The sequence below is a fragment of the Xiphophorus couchianus genome, chromosome 11, assembly GCF_001444195.1.
Source record: "Xiphophorus couchianus chromosome 11, X_couchianus-1.0, whole genome shotgun sequence".
NCBI lineage: Eukaryota > Metazoa > Chordata > Actinopteri > Cyprinodontiformes > Poeciliidae > Xiphophorus > Xiphophorus couchianus.
Genome location: NC_040238.1, coordinates 21,087,048 through 21,102,996, shown reverse-complemented (window position 1 = coordinate 21,102,996; position 15,949 = coordinate 21,087,048). Strand labels below are relative to the sequence as shown.

Here is a 15,949-nt window from a genome sequence, read left to right as displayed (position 1 = left end):
CCTGATGACTCTTCTGTGCTCTTTTGGATTAATTGTTGTAGGTAAAAGTTTCACTACTGTCCAATGTCTTTTTGCTTTCTAGATAGTAGCTCTCACTATGATTGATTTCAAAATTGCTTTGCAACTCTTTCTAGACTAATAGATACCAAGGACTGTTTTTCACATGTTCTTAAATATAGTTATATTGGAGGATGATGTGTTAATTTATAAAAACGTTTTCCCTACTTTGAGTTATCAGACAATTTCATTTTAATTAATTTCTTTATTCTGCTGGTAATCCTGGAATTTAAACAAAAAAAACATTAAGTTTATAAAATATTCACATATGACCAGATTGATTTATATAGCTTTTGTTCCATGAATAAATAACATATTCACTTGAAAACTGCTTTTTTTATTCACTCAATGTTTATCTGATAGAAAAAAAAGGTCTGATAATGTGAAACATTTAATTTTGAAAATATATATATAGTACAGACCAAAAGTTTGGACACACCTTTTAATTCAATGAGTTTCCTTTATTTTCATGACTATTGACATTGTAGATTCTCACTGAAGGCATCAAAACTATGAATAACACATGTGGAAATATGCACTAAACAAAAAAGTGTAAAACAACTGAAAATACCCCTTATATTCTAGTTTCTTCAAAGTAGCAACGTTTTGCTGTGATTACTGCTTTGCACACACTCTGCATTTTCTTGATGAGCTTCAAGAGGTAGTCACCTGAAATGGGTTTTCACTTCATAGGTGTGCCCTGTCAGGTTAATAAGTGGGATTTCTTGCCTTATAAATAGTCGTGAAAATAAAGAAAACCCATTGAATTAGAAAGGTGTGTCCAAACTTTTGGTCTGTACTGTAAATCTGTTTTGCAGCACATATATAAATAAATAAATTGATAAGAGCAGATAATGAACAAATCTGTTCGTTTCTTGTCATCATAATAGGACTTTATGAGTAAAGCATGCTTTAGTGCTGTTTCAGGAGAAAAAGTGTCATTGTGTTGGATACAGTCCAACGAAAATTGGACCGTAACTATGAAAAAGACAAAAATTATATGTATTGTGTCCTTTTCTTTTTCAAACGTGTTTCACAATCTAATAATTCTATAAAAAATATTTAATTGCCAGCACTAAAGCATTACTGCTACCTTCTAAACACTGGGTTTGTCATGGTTATTTCAGGTTCCAAAGCCACTGTCTTTATTAATACTGGACTTTTAGCTTTTTGTCCCATCCATATTTAGTCTCAAGAAAGATGTTCACATGACAACAGTTCTGTTGTTACACAGCTGACTGACAGTTTGGAGCTTCTGAAAGGGAAGGAAAAGACTTATTCTATAACTTGAGAAAGTTCCTTCCGTGTTTGAAAGTTGCTAAAAACATCTACAACTCCAGCAATCAACAGAAAAGTGCTTCTACTTCAACCGAGACACCAGATCATGATCAACGTGTGTCTTGTTGGTTCCAGTCTAGTACTTCACCACTAGATGTCACTCAATCAGAATCAATTTGTGTCTCACATTATTTATATGTAGTATTGTAGCGATCATATTGGATAACTTGATGACTTTCTTGCATTTAACGTATATTGATGGGATATGTTGTATCAAACAATTAATCTAATCTGAAAAAACGAATATATTCATTTATATAATTTTAATACAACCTTTATTCAGTTAAGACAGCTCTGGTCAAAATGCATGGATTAAAATACTTATGCATATATTTAAGTAATACCCATTTCCAGTAGTTAGCCAAAGTTGGACCATTCTGAAATGTTGAGTTTGAATTTGTTCAGTCCATGCCAATAAATGCCAGGGCTGCCAAAGTTTGGATTAGTTCAAACATGGTGATTAAAAATGTTGCTGGAGATACTGCTCTGTAGTGTAGTATAATGGAAAAATGTAACTGTGAGCCACATAGCACTGTGCTACAAGAGCTGCAACTTTTAGTTTTTTAAAAAAAAAACAGCAAGACAAAAAAGTATTTTTTCCTCTGGAGTTTTGTTTGTCAGCATCTTGATCCACTTTGGGTAACTAGCAAGCAGAAAGCAGAAAAGTCATTTTAACCCACAGCAGCTGTCAGTTATCTTCCCCCTCTATTATTTATGAGGTAATCCATGGCACAGACCGACACCGAGCTCCAGGTTGGGTGGTTCAGATCAAATTGGTAAGATGTATCACAGAAATGCAATGCATCAAATGTGATTCTGGTTCTTCTGTGCAGCATAAACCATCTCACAAAAGCTCCCAAGTGGTCAAAGAACCAATTTGTTAGGCCACTGACAACAGACGAACTGGCTATATGAGAACACACAGGCCTTATCTTAGATGCTAAAACGCATTTGTCAGGTTTGTGTTCGAGACCAAAGTTATTTATGCTCAGGTGAGCCTTATCTTCTTCTTCTGTTCTGAACTGTTGATCCCAGATTCAGAGCATCAATTTTACATGCTGTATTTTGAGCACTTCATGCCTTTCATCACTTGCATGCACTGACAGTGTTTTTATTTTCTTTCTTTTTTCTTTGGGTTTCACCATTTCGTAGACTGTGTACTTGCTTTAAAAAAAAAAAAAAACTTCTATGAAACTCCATGCCATGGCTCATCTCTTTGTTTCTTTGAGCTCATTTTCATCCAACCAGAAGTGACCCGTTCCTGGTGGATCTCAGCGTGGAGATCCCACTTGAGAATACTTCTCTGGTGTCCAGACGTGCAGGCACTTGTGTTCCATCAAAATGCTAATAATATCACCTGCAATATCCAGTGCAATATTATTGTAGTGCTAATTGATGGGGGGAAAATTGTTGATGGGTACACCTGCCCACTCCACTACTCAATTATTTTTAATTACAATGGCTGTAATAAAAGGGAACAAATTGTGTAATGATCAATGTTTCGTCAGAGAGGTGACAGCTTTGCTCTTATTGGCTTCAGCACAGCCATGTGTGGCTCATTTAGATGGCAGGGAGATACTTGTTTGAGTCTGGCGGCGCTAAGTGAATGTGGGCTCTCAGGAGAGAGTCTTCTTTTCCTTTGGTTTTATGCGCCATGATTTATTCATCACACCACATGTCTTTCGAAGTAGTCTTTGGGCAGTTCACATGTGCTGGTATGTGCACTGAGCTTGAGGAGTGGTCTGTTTCATAGCGTGAAAAGAAAAGAGGGCGATAAATTCCCCCCAAAAAATGCAAATTGAGAAGTTTAAATAAAACAGAAGGCCTAACTGTTGAAGAAGATTTGTAAAGCTAAGTAGAAGAGAAATTGGGACTATTTGAAAGTGGTGCCTGCCTTCTGAGTTGTCAAAGTAACTTTTTTTTTTTTTTGCAGCAGTAGCCAGAGCGAGAGGGTAATTAAAAGCTTTTGGGGAGTTTTCTCCTTGTATGTGTCAGTTTGTCTAGTTTCCTTCACCGTGATAATGCTTGCCGGCTTTTGCCCGCAGGGACTGCTCCATCTTATTAATTTGTCTTGAGCGAAGGGGCTGCCGTGCAGCCCGGAGAAAGACCTCTAACTCCCACGCAGTCTTCTGCTGCCCTAAACACTCGCTGCTCACTTCATCCTTTTGATCGTGTGAACTCGCATGTCAACCACACAAAAGCGAGGAATATTTTAACAGATTAGAGACATTAAAAAAAAAAAATCTAATTGCTGTGTGGTGGATTATAAGAAATGCCTATAAAGTTGTTGACAACCCTTCAACCTTTCAGCATTGTCACATTACAACCAGAAACTTGAATATATATATATATATATATATATATATATATATATATATATTTATTTACTTAAATATGCATATTTGTTGATCTAAAGTATCTCATTGCAGCTCTGGCATTATGTTTGGAATCATTGTCAAGCTAAAGGATGAACATTTAGTTTTTGTCACCTCCATGTTCCTCCAGTTTTACCCCCTACTTAGCTGAGTATTTGTTCCCATCAACTCTCACCACCTTCTGTGTCCCTGCTGAAGAAAAGTACCCACGTAGGATCCTGCCAAGAATAGTGTGTTCAGGGTGATGTGAAGTGTCTGTTTTTGTCACACATAGCGTTTTGCATGTATACTACCTTTTTCCCCTTATGGTAAACTACAAATTCAACTTCTTATGGCGTATTGTCAACAGTGGCTTCCTTTTTGACACAGACTGGAATTGTACACAGGCCCCACCTAAATTGTGGATCACTGTAGCTCCTTCTGAGTTCCCATGAGCCTCCTGGCCACTTCTGTGATTAATATTAATGCTCTTTTGTACGGTCAAGTTTTTGTAGTTCTGCAGTTGTGCCATACGTATTTCCATTTTCACACGATAGATATACTTTATGAGATGTTTAAAGCTTGGAATATTGTTTTATAACCTTCTTTAGTCTTTGTTGTTCTGTTTGTTGCACACAGGCGGCTCGATTTACATGTTAAGTGACTTTTTGAGACAAATGTATGCAATGGATTTTATTTAGGTTTATCGAAAGAAAGGGAGCTGAATCCATCTCACACTTTTTCATGTTCATTTGTTAAAAAAAATTTTATGTGTAATTTTCTTTCCACTTCAAAAGAACTCACTACTCTGTGTTGATTTGTCACATGTAATTCCAGTCAACTGAAATAACAGTTAATAGTCGTAAAGGGACTAAATATGACAAAGTTTAAGGGACGCAAGTACTTTTTCAAGGCAATAGATGTGGTCTGTTGCTGCATTTAAAATCTGATTGTTGATACTGTGTATTGAAACAGGGTTTGTAATTACCTAAAATCTGGCCACATAACTCAGTAAAAGCACTTTTTACTCGAAGCCTATTTTGATTCAGCACCAGAGGCGGTTAGATCTATCCATTTCTGCAGGCAGCCTACAGTCGAACATAACGCTCATGGAGTTTATCTGATATTACTCTTGCTCTCAATCACTCACGTTTTGCGGTAAGAGGATGCTTTCAAGCTGCACTTTTGCTTCCTGTAAGCCGTTGTCACCTGGTTGAAGGTAAAAAGTAGGTGATAGAGACACAGACAACATGGTACAAACACATTAAATGTGTTTGGGCGTCAGAATGAACACGCTACAGGTACAGGAGAAAGTTCCCAAGCAGCCAAGTCAGTGAGCACACCTTTTCTGTTTCCATGGAATTATAGAAGGAAATTAGCAGAGATGTTCTGCAGATTGCTGCCAGTGAATCCAAACAGCAGAAAATCTACAACATAGTGATTGAAAGTGGGAAAAAAATCAAGGTTTTGCAATGAAAGTGAGTGAGACGTTGTGGTGGAACATGCAGAAATATGTTTAAACAAATTTACACAGTTCCTAATAAAATAAACCAATGTTGTGAGGATGAGTGGTCCAAACTCCTACACAATGATATATGAAAGAGACACAGTCATACAGGCTACTTCAAGTTACTGCTTAAATAATTGCCTGTGCTTAATTTTACTTTCCCTATGACTTAATTGACACTGTTTTTCCCATGTCTCTACAGCAACCCATGACCAAAATCTCTAAATTAACCATCCACTTTCCGTCTGCCCACCACGCTCTCTTAATTTTACTGTGGCAGATTTAGCATTGCTTCTTTTTATGTGGATATATTTCACTGTGCCACGTCTAATAAAGCGCAAAATTATGTGGCGCTCTGGTTAAAGCAGCATTCTCATGAGCAACAGGAAGACAAATGGCAGGTGTCTGCAGCAAAGCCTGTTAAATCTTTGCTCAAGAGGACTTACTTTCATAACCAGCTACATGAAAAAGAACATTGAATTTGAACAAGCAAAATGTAGGAGGGAAGGGGGAAAAAAATCCAAAATCAAGCTTTCTCGCAGCTGTTTACTTAATGTGGAGTCGAGTCTGCATCGACTGAGAAAATCAATCTTAAAAAGATTTACTGAATGTAGACAAATTAGCCGGCATAAATTAGGCAGTGCATACTCATTATGCCTATCTCTCAGTGGAATTCAGCACACAGTGTAGTGTCTTTATCGTTTAAATGCACTATCATAAATGTAATCATGTGTTTTATCCAGAAGCCCCTGATGCAATAAACACTGTCTCTAACTATTATGTGGTAAATGTGTACTCAACTACTAAGGAATACTGGTGTTTCGAATCTAAATGGGAACATTAACTTCTTTTTTAGTTAACTTAACCTCAGTTTGAGTCTCTTTGTTCATCTGTTATTGTCCTGCCTTTCATGCATCAATAGATGGATTATCATACATCCCTATTTGTAATTGGAGGACAGGTTAGACAAGAGGATAATTAAAATAGTGTGTGTCGCTACTCCATTTATTTTCTGTTGCCATGTTGACGCACGGCTCGCTGTGTTTCTCTGCCCTCCTTTGTCCTCCAAGTTAATATTGTTGATGTGGCACTTACTGAGGACACACAGCACAGACTTGCTGACAAACACAGACTTTCACTCCGGCATATGTGCACAGTTATGGAGGAATTTGTTTGCAAAAGTAGACACAGCACAGATGTGCACTTAATACACAGTAAATTGTTGGTATTCAGTTTTTAAATAGCTATTTCAATTCCATTCCATTCTAACTGGGGGGGCACAGAAGGCTATGCCGCTGCAATTTCCTTCTAGATTAATATTTATTTATTTTTTTTTTAGATTTAAATTACACATGATTACATTAGGCGGGAAAGAATGGTCCTCTCTCTCGCTGACATTCACGTCCTTGTCAGCTCTTTGCAACTTATCTCTACTACTCAATGAACAGACGGTCAAGTTGGCCGCCACATTGAGTTTAATTAGCTGCCCCTAAATTTGGAGTGCACTCGGCACTCTGATCATCACTGCAGTGCTGACGTTAGATTTTTCTCCTGTGTGGATGGTCATGTGAAGAGACGCTGTGAAACCCGAACACAGAATGCTGCCCTTTGCTTTCATAGTTACCGGATCGTATGAACGATATTTTTCCATCAAAAATTCAATACAATTACGTTCATCTATATTGTTATTCTTATTTTTAGTAATTGTTATCTTTAAAGCTGTACTTTCTTCACGACAGAAAAAATGTGAATGATCAACAGAAATACAAAATTTTTACGTTGACCTGTTTACTTGTTTCCTTTTTTGGAAATTGGTCGAAATGTTTTGCTTCCGAGTTTTTGAGGTAACATTAGAGAACAGTGTGAATAAACATGATTGTATTATTTTCTGTCACATCTCTTGATGTCAAAGCAGCACGACTCTCAGTTTCTCCCATAAGAGATATAAATGGCTTGCTCACGGCTATGCTATTGAGTAAATTTGTATACAGTTTCTTCATTGTGTTCTGGTATAAGAAAAAACGAAGGACAATAATCATTCTCAGCCCATTCATGTTAAATTTGTAGTCATAAAGAACATGCACCAGTTTAGGAGCATGCTGTAAATACCAGGTTGTTTACATTAGCATTTGTCTGTAAAATGATCAGCACAGCTGTAATTTTTTCTATAATATAAATTTATTTTTATGTTGGTATTGATACAAAGTCTTAAATGCTATATGGTATAAAAACAGAATACACTTAATAGTAGATTTAAGTAAACGTGGCATTTGATTATAATACTAAATGGCATTGGCCTCTTATTTTGTAACACAAGTCAAACAAGCTGACTTTAGCTTATTAGCTGGTGGCTATCTGCTCTGGTAGCTAGCCTGCAGGTCGCTGCTTTACAGACACATGGAGTTTCAGCTCCAGCTACAAAACGGTATTATCTTAGTAAGAATTATTAGTGTTACTATTAATTCCCACTCCTTAATAACTATTTTTTACAATAGCATATATTTCTAAAAAGACAAAAAATACAAATATATTGTGAGGAAAAGATTTAACATCCTTTCTTTAATCATTGTGCCTTTGAAACTCAAACTTTTTTTGAAACCTTTTTCAGATATGGAATTATAAATCAACTATTTCTTTCTCAGGAAAGCGAGCATCAACAACAAAGATAATGGTGGAGCTCAGACAGTGGGGTATATTGCAATTGCTGATAGGTTGGGTTCCCAGCTGGCGAAGGCTGACCACACTAGCATGGTAGTATAGCCTCCAGCAACAGGGAAATTGGAATGACTGTGGCAAAGTCATGGATACCACAACCAAGGTGTGAGCAGGGAGCCATGTGTTTGTTTCCACGAGTCTGCAGGCCAGTCCTCATTATAGTCACTGGTAAAATATTACAGTTCAGCTGACACAGTCTAAGTGAATTGTCCAGAGCAGTTTTGACAGCTAGTGGAAGGCATGGCTAGATTATGATGGATGATGACAACAGGGGTGGTGCAGAAGGAGCATTGATGTGTTTTTGTTGCTCATGCACAACTAATATGTACATCCAAACTGGGAATGGTGTGGTGCTTGTGCGTAAAGGCATGCACACAAATTGGAGTCTGATGGCTATGTTAAAATTTGTTCAAAAATAATGCAGCAATTTTTCATACCCGCAGATTTAATTTGCAATCTTAGACCCTAAATGCCTTTAAAGGGAATATAAAGAGAGAAAGAATTGTTTATTCTCACTATTCAATCAAAATGTTGATACTGCTCTGCTTATAATCACATTTGATAGTAGATTTCTTTTCTCTCTTGCTTTGCCATCAACGTAGCTTTATTTAATGAACATAAATTCCCTTGGCAAGAAGGAAATTAAAAGGCTTATTGATGAAAACTTGATTGCGGTCGTTTATTGCAGCGGTGACCCCCTTTTTTCCCCTGAATAAAAAGCAACTTAACATCTTCAAACGCAACATGAAAGCTCTATTTTTTTCTTCCTCAAAGGAAAAGGAACAGCTGCACAAGACTCTGAAGCACGACATGAAGTTTTAACGTTTCAACAGCCAGACAGGCAGCATATTCTTTTTTTAATTAAATTCATACTGCACAGAAAAAATTATTGATATACCCAAATTTAATTATTTAGTTGTTTCTCTAAAGGAACCTTTAATCCTACAAGCTAAATGTGTAAAGATTCAGAATAGTACTATACTTTCTAAATCTCTGAGCCAAAATAAAATCTTTGACTGGTTTTGACACAATTTGACTTGGCAGGTCAGGGTACGTCATTAGGGAAGTGCCAGCTGATGACACCTCCAGAACCTGATAAATTCATGACTATTCAAGGCTTGTGGTGCACTCAACAACCACAGGCTCCTCAAGGAAATGACTTAGAAGCTGAAAATAAAGCTGATTGATGCCCACAAAGCAATGGAAGGCTATAAAGAGTTATCAAAGTGCTTCCAGCTTGCAAATTGAAGTGTCTGAAATATCATTAAGAACTGGCAGCTAAGGGGAGCTGTGTAAGTCAAGACAACATCTGGAGGACCAAGATAACTTTCAGATAAAACTGCTCGGCGGAAAAAGCAAAGCAGAAACCTTCCTCTCATGACTACAATAGACCCGCAGGAAGGTTTAGCTGACACAGGAGCGGTAAGTGCATAGTTCCAGTGTGTAATGTTGATGCACAAACAGGGAATGCGAGGAGGTGCCATAACAAGGGGAAGCATTCCTGCGACATCATCACAAAAGTCTGTGTCTGTAGTCTGCACAGCAACACCTGAATTACGGAGAGCAGAGACGGAGGAAGGTTGAGTTGGGTTTAAATAAATAAATAAATAAAAAATGCACGGCTGGTTATGTGCAATCAGATGCAAAAGGCCCAGTGCCAGCTGGTAAACATGGAGGTGACAACATTATGCATCTTATTTTAGCAAGTGGGGGACTAATTAGTCTATTTTTTTATTCTTTTGGCTTAAATCAGCGTTTTTGGCTTATTTTCAATAAGTATATAGTATGCAGAGAGCCAACAAATGGCACGAAGAAATTTGCTTTCACAGCAACCTGTCCCATTGAAGGTCTCCTAAGATGCTACAGTAAAGCAGAATTCAACAGATTTTATACATGAGTAAAATAAATCTGCTTTAACGCCTATGAGCGTGACATCAAGACAGAACGCTAGCTTGGCTTTTTCTTGTGCATGTTTCTGCAGTTGTATGTAAAACAACGCTGTACTCCTAGTAGGGCTGGACAATAAATCAATAACAATACATATTGCAATAGACATATGATCAATATCAGTAGATAATGTGCCTGAAAGAATTTTGAATAATTTCACTGAACTCTGATCCAGAATCTCAGAGAATTCTGGGGCGTTTAGTCAGCGGAAAGCTTTAAGTGCACAACCTCTCACGATCAGGTGAAGGCGGTGGTTTGCTTCAACTAACTCACTCACTCATTGGTTACCTAGCAACAACCTGTTAGGTTTAAGGTCCAGGCCAGCGTGTGAGACGAAAAGGGGCTCCAGTCGCAAACATGGAAAGCGTTGATTGTCAGCAATCAAATTTTAAAAAAGCAACTCTCTCACATCTATTACACTTCATTAAAGTAATTTAATGAAAACATGTTGCTGTAACAAAATGTACCTAAAATGTGCCAAAACAGACTTTTGTGTTTCTTTGCTTATATCGTACAGGAAGTGAGAATAAGAAGGAACTTGAACACCAGATTAAAACCCGGTCTAAAGTTGCAATGTTTCATTATTTTATTGAAGTTACACTCTGAAACAGAATTGAAAACCCCCCAAAGTCAGAGGAAGATTGTAAAATACACCAATTTATAATAACTGTTAATGATACGGATTTTCTGACAATATTTTAAATATTTTTGTCTTGTGAGATAAACACTGTAAAACCATTTGACATTGCCCATTCAAACCCCTAATTTAAGAGTGTTTACTCTTTCCACCTTTGTAGATATTAAACGTGTCAGTGCATGTTTTAAATTCATTAACTTTATTAATATTTTCACCTAGATTAACAAATTCCATCATCTTGAATCAGTCGTCTTTAACATAAGCACTGTAAAAGAGTATGACATGTATTGTGAGTGGTTTGGTTTGGATGTTGTCTGAAAACAACAAAAAACAAAATACTCAAAATTGCTACGCTAATTATTGTGAGATGATTGGGACAAAATACTGGGAGTGTTCAATGAGCAAGATCTGCTTAGCAGCACAAAGCTCCACCCTCTGTTCAGAGTGGACACCAAAAGTATTACTTACCTACACCGCTTATCAGATTTGGCCCTGCTCCCCAGACAAGCAAACACATAATTATCTTGGAAGTTCATAAAATTTAAAGCAACAAATTATACAAGTAATATTTGTTTGATCATGGGAAACAAGCCTGTTCAAAAATGACTCTTCATGGTAGTAAATAGCTTCAATATGCGCCTGCAAAATGAAAGGAATCTTTTTCTCTTGTTCTTCTGTGGAGCAGATGGGCAAAGTCGAACACTCCATCCGTAGGTTCACTCGTCGTTTGGCTTCTTCTGGCGTGGTGAATCCATCTCCCAGTAATCAGTCTAGCTTCTGGGCTCTTGCCCGTTCTCCTTCCCTCCTGTCCTCCCTCCAAAAAACTGACTCATTCACTCGTTCCCTCTCTCTCATCCACTCTGCTCCTCTCCGCATTTGGCCACCAGGGAGGCGTGTGGCACTAGAGCAAGCATTATTGATAGAGCATCTGTTTAGACATGGTGCAGGATCTGTGGCATGTGGGCAAGCAGCTGGGGGTTCGAGCAGGGGAGACATTATGTCATATTACATATCTTGAGATGTCTCGTTCACTTGCGTATATGCCCGTTTCACAGGCAAACGCTCCCACGGACGCTTAGAAAAACAAACACATGCCGCCGTCGTTCCCCGCAGTAATTGTTGTTGCTACCATCATTCTTAGAAATGTGAGGTTGGGCTCTTTGCGAGGATCTCTTTAATAATTTAGTTTCAGTGTTTTCAAACTTGTCTGATGTCACAGCTGTGTAGCAGTGGTCGGAAAAAATTGGTTTCCGGGGCCATTTCAGACCATGAAGCCTGAGGCGAATATTCTGGCATCGTAGGTTCATTGGGGCAGCCAGAATGACAGAGAACTCTATCCAGATAATCACCACACGTCTCATATAGATGGCCAAACTTATCAAAGCTCACGCAGTTTGCTGCCAGCAGATTTTCATCCTTGGCAGTGGTTAAAACAGGGGATTTTGTGGTATTTTGAACTATTCAGACTGTTTCTTTTTATTATGTCAGATGGAGTTCCTTTATGACAATGTACTGGCAATCTTTTCATCAGCGTTTCCCCTTCTGTTTTGTTATTACTTCAAAAAAGGCATCCACCCAACATATCACAGATCACTGATGAAATGATTGAACTCTGGCAACACTGAAAGAGGAATTCAAAAAGCTTTTTTTCTTTTCAAAAAAGATGCTGTAAAGTGTAAACCCTAATAGTTGAATGAAAGAAGTAAAAAATGAACTGCTATGGATAAGAATAGAAAAATATTTGATCAGTTAAGGTCTTTTTATATTTTTTTTCCTTTTGGGATTCTTTGTAAAACTGTCAGATTATTTAGCAAATAATAACCAAAAAATAATTAAAAAAAAAGAAAGAAAGAAAACCAGAATCAACCGGAAACTAGGAAACTCTTTGATGTTCCTGTTACCAATCAAAGTTGTACAAATCTCTATATTCATAAAATGAATTGAATCTATAAAATAGGCCATGCATCAATATGCACCATGCATCTTGCATAACTACAGAATTTAGATAACTGCTTTTTTAAAGAGAAACTAGTGTCGTTTTTATACCAAACTTTTTTCATACCACATATGTGTCAATACCTGCTTATTGACCAACAAACTGTAAGTAATTTGTCATGATTCAGTCTTAGTTTACTGTAAGGAAACCTGGTGTTATTAAATCATATTTACCATCATGAGATGGCTCACAATGTGTTTGGTTTGATTAGGCATCAGAATCTCTTTTTGGGATTAATAGAACAATTTTGAATTTAAATTGAATTTAAATTTGAAGCTAACAGGGCCCAGTTAGAGATTAGAACCACAATCACAAGAAGAAGTGCAGCGTAAGGTCTTTGGAAGGAAATGCACACATAATAACAGAATATTTGAGATTTTAGCATTTTTTCAAAATTATCTTTTCATCAAAAATAATTAACTACCAAGAGAAATGTACTTTTATGCAATGGCTAGGTAAAAAGATGGCCCCATGTTGGGAAGAAATGGCAGATTGTGATTAGAAAAAGTGAGTGTGAATTGGCAAAGGGTCAAATTAACCAGAAGACTAATTAAGCAGGAATTGATTAATTTGAGTTTTCATGGTTTTTGCCTTTACCTTTAGCGTTTTACCATTTTATCTTTTTCGTACCTCCTAAAGTTTAGATTTTTTACATCATCAGAGGTGTCCATCTCTGAGACTGATAGCCTGGCTTGAATAATAAATATAATTAAACTTGACACTTTGAGAAGAGCTTTATGTGAGAGTTTACAAATGGTGTGGTTTAGACATCCATTTTTCAGACCAAATGTTTCATGAAAAGATGCTTCTTAAAGATCTATCTGTTGCTTCTATCATTCATTTAAACCCAGACTGTGTCCTACCTTTACCTGATCTTTGATTTTGTGTATTCTATCACCAAGCTGTGACCTTGAATATTCAAATAAAAATCCAATGATTACACTAAGACAAGCTTAGAACTGCAGGATGCCTTGACTTGAAGACTCTGAGTAAACAGAAACGATAAACTGAAAACTGAATATAGAAAAAGCACGGGCTTCACAATTGTTATAACTCTCACGTCAGGGCATTGTGAAGAACAGATTGTCTCTACCTAAAGTGAAATAAACTGCAATATTGAAATGAAGTGTCTGGAAGCGAGTAATATCTTTACTTATGAGAATGCTCCCAAATTGATATTATGATGTGATTTATCAGAAACTGTCAAGTGAATAATTTACCTTGTAGATTTTCTTAACCGCACTCATTGCCCATTTGGTGCATTTTGCTCCTCAAGAGAACAACTTCATAACTTAAGTATTTAAATTGTTTAGTGCACACCTGATCTCTGCCACTCAAAGCAGAGATCAGGTGTGCACAATCATGTCATCAAATTGAAAAGGTATCATTTAAAGCAAGCAGCTTTTTGAGAAAAGGTGCAGCTGCTTGCCTTATAAAGAGAAGATGATTCTACCTCTTTCCCTGCAACCTTGTGGTTCTTTTTTAAACATGTTTTACTAGATATGCAATATGATATGTATTCATTACTTGTGTTATTTCGTGTCTATTGCACATGCCTCTTTAAATATAGTTGGGAGATACTAAATTCAAATTTAAGACGGAGCTTATTTGTTTTGTTTTCACAATGCATCTCCTGATTTGGCTTTAGACTTTATTTCCATTGCAATACATAGACTGTGCAGTTCTGGGTGACAGAATGTAGAAAAACCTTACATATTTATATAATTTACACAATATGTCATGTTTGGCTTCAAGCAGCAATGAAAAAACACATTCCAGTGTCAAAAAATGTTATTCTGTATCATAAATATTTAAATATGCGCTGGAGCAGCTGTGCAGCCGAGAGGACACAGCATTATTAAAGGACTTGAGTCTCGGTTCAAAATTTCCCTCTTCTGCTGTTTCTGAAAGAGTCCCACTGGTTCTATTAAAGGTAAATGAGTCTGAAGACATCATTTCTAGAAAGCTGTACAGTAGTACAAGCTCTTTTTTATCTGCTCTGATGTTTTCCACCTGACACGTATTAAAATACCCGCATTATTAGGATGAAAGCGAAACGCCGTCTGCTCTGTGGTCCATTCGGCCCCGGTCGTGGGCCCTCATTGTGGCTAGTTATGCGTTTATAGGCTGGGACACAACCGTCTTCCAAGCCATTTGTTGCGTCTGACCTTTAAGATGATGAAGCGCAGGGAGAATGACCCCTGGCAGGATCTGTTCAAAGAGCAGCCTCATGGTAACGGGGGGTCCGGTGCCCGGCAGCCTGCTGGGGGATTGATCAGGCCCTCACTCAAAGGCCAAATGCAGAAAGCCTAGCCAGAGGAGAAGGCCATGCAGGACGTGAAGCCATCCTCTGCTTTGAAGCCCTCTCCAATATAGCTCAGCTGCTTCACTGCATGAATAAACATGTCTAACTCCTGTCTGTTAAGCTGCTCCTCTGTCCCCTTCCTTCCCCTTTTTTTCCCTGCCTTCCTCGCTTTTGGATGAGCTAACACCGATTCTGCCTCAGACGGAAAGATATGAGCGGAGGTTACAAAATCATTTCTCTTTTTCTTGTTGCCTTTCTGCTCCTTTTTTGTCTCCTTCTTATTTTTTCCACTCACTACTTCTCTCCCAGCTTCTCGTTTGAATACTTCCTGTGCTCCAGCCCTGTTGCGCAGGATTAAATCCACTCATTTAGAGCTTGCATTGCTTCCACAGATGTGAGCTTTGAGATTGAAATGAGCTCCCCTTCTGCAAAGAGGCAAAGTTAAAAGGAAAATTGTGAGAAGGGGTGAAGAGGAATTAAACAGAGATGCAAAGTCTCTTAATTTCCAAATGGTGCCAATCTGTGGTTCACGTGAGCATGTGTGTGTTTGGACAAAAACTGAAGTCGATTGATTGCAGAAACGTGGCTGATATATTGTTGCCAGTCATTTGGATGGCGTTGCATTTGTTTATCTTGTAATATCTATGGGTACGCTCAAAGTGTGACAACAAAAAAGCAAAACAAAGAGGCCATCTGTTGTTAAGAAATTGAATAATACTGTCACCATCAGAATACAGTCTAAAAAACTAAAAATCTTACTCTAAAAAACATTTTCTTATGACTTATTTCTAAGTAAAAAGATGGAAGTACTTTTTCTGTTGTCTCGTTGGACAAAAACCTTAGGTAACAGAAGCTCAGATGAAGTCTCTACCACTTCTGAATCTTTAATCTGGCAACGTTTTAAGTACTTAGTTGAAAAGAGAACATACAAGTTATTTGTGACTACCAAGAGAATACCGCGACTGGATAACAACCCACAAGTTGGCATCTGCTTTGGATTCCACTATTTTGGTTAAACTAGAGAGCTTTTCTCGGTTTCTTTCACAAAGCCTGGACTGCTTTTGATCATCTTTATAGTATCCTTAGTTTTTCC

General features: G+C 37.6%; 1 protein-coding gene across 6 annotated transcripts in view; it reads left to right on the top strand.

Moving 5' to 3' along the window:
• The window catches only part of msi2b (musashi RNA-binding protein 2b), a 306,045-nt gene that overhangs the window by 188,751 nt on the left and 101,345 nt on the right, over nt 1-15,949 (top strand). The window lies entirely within an intron of this gene.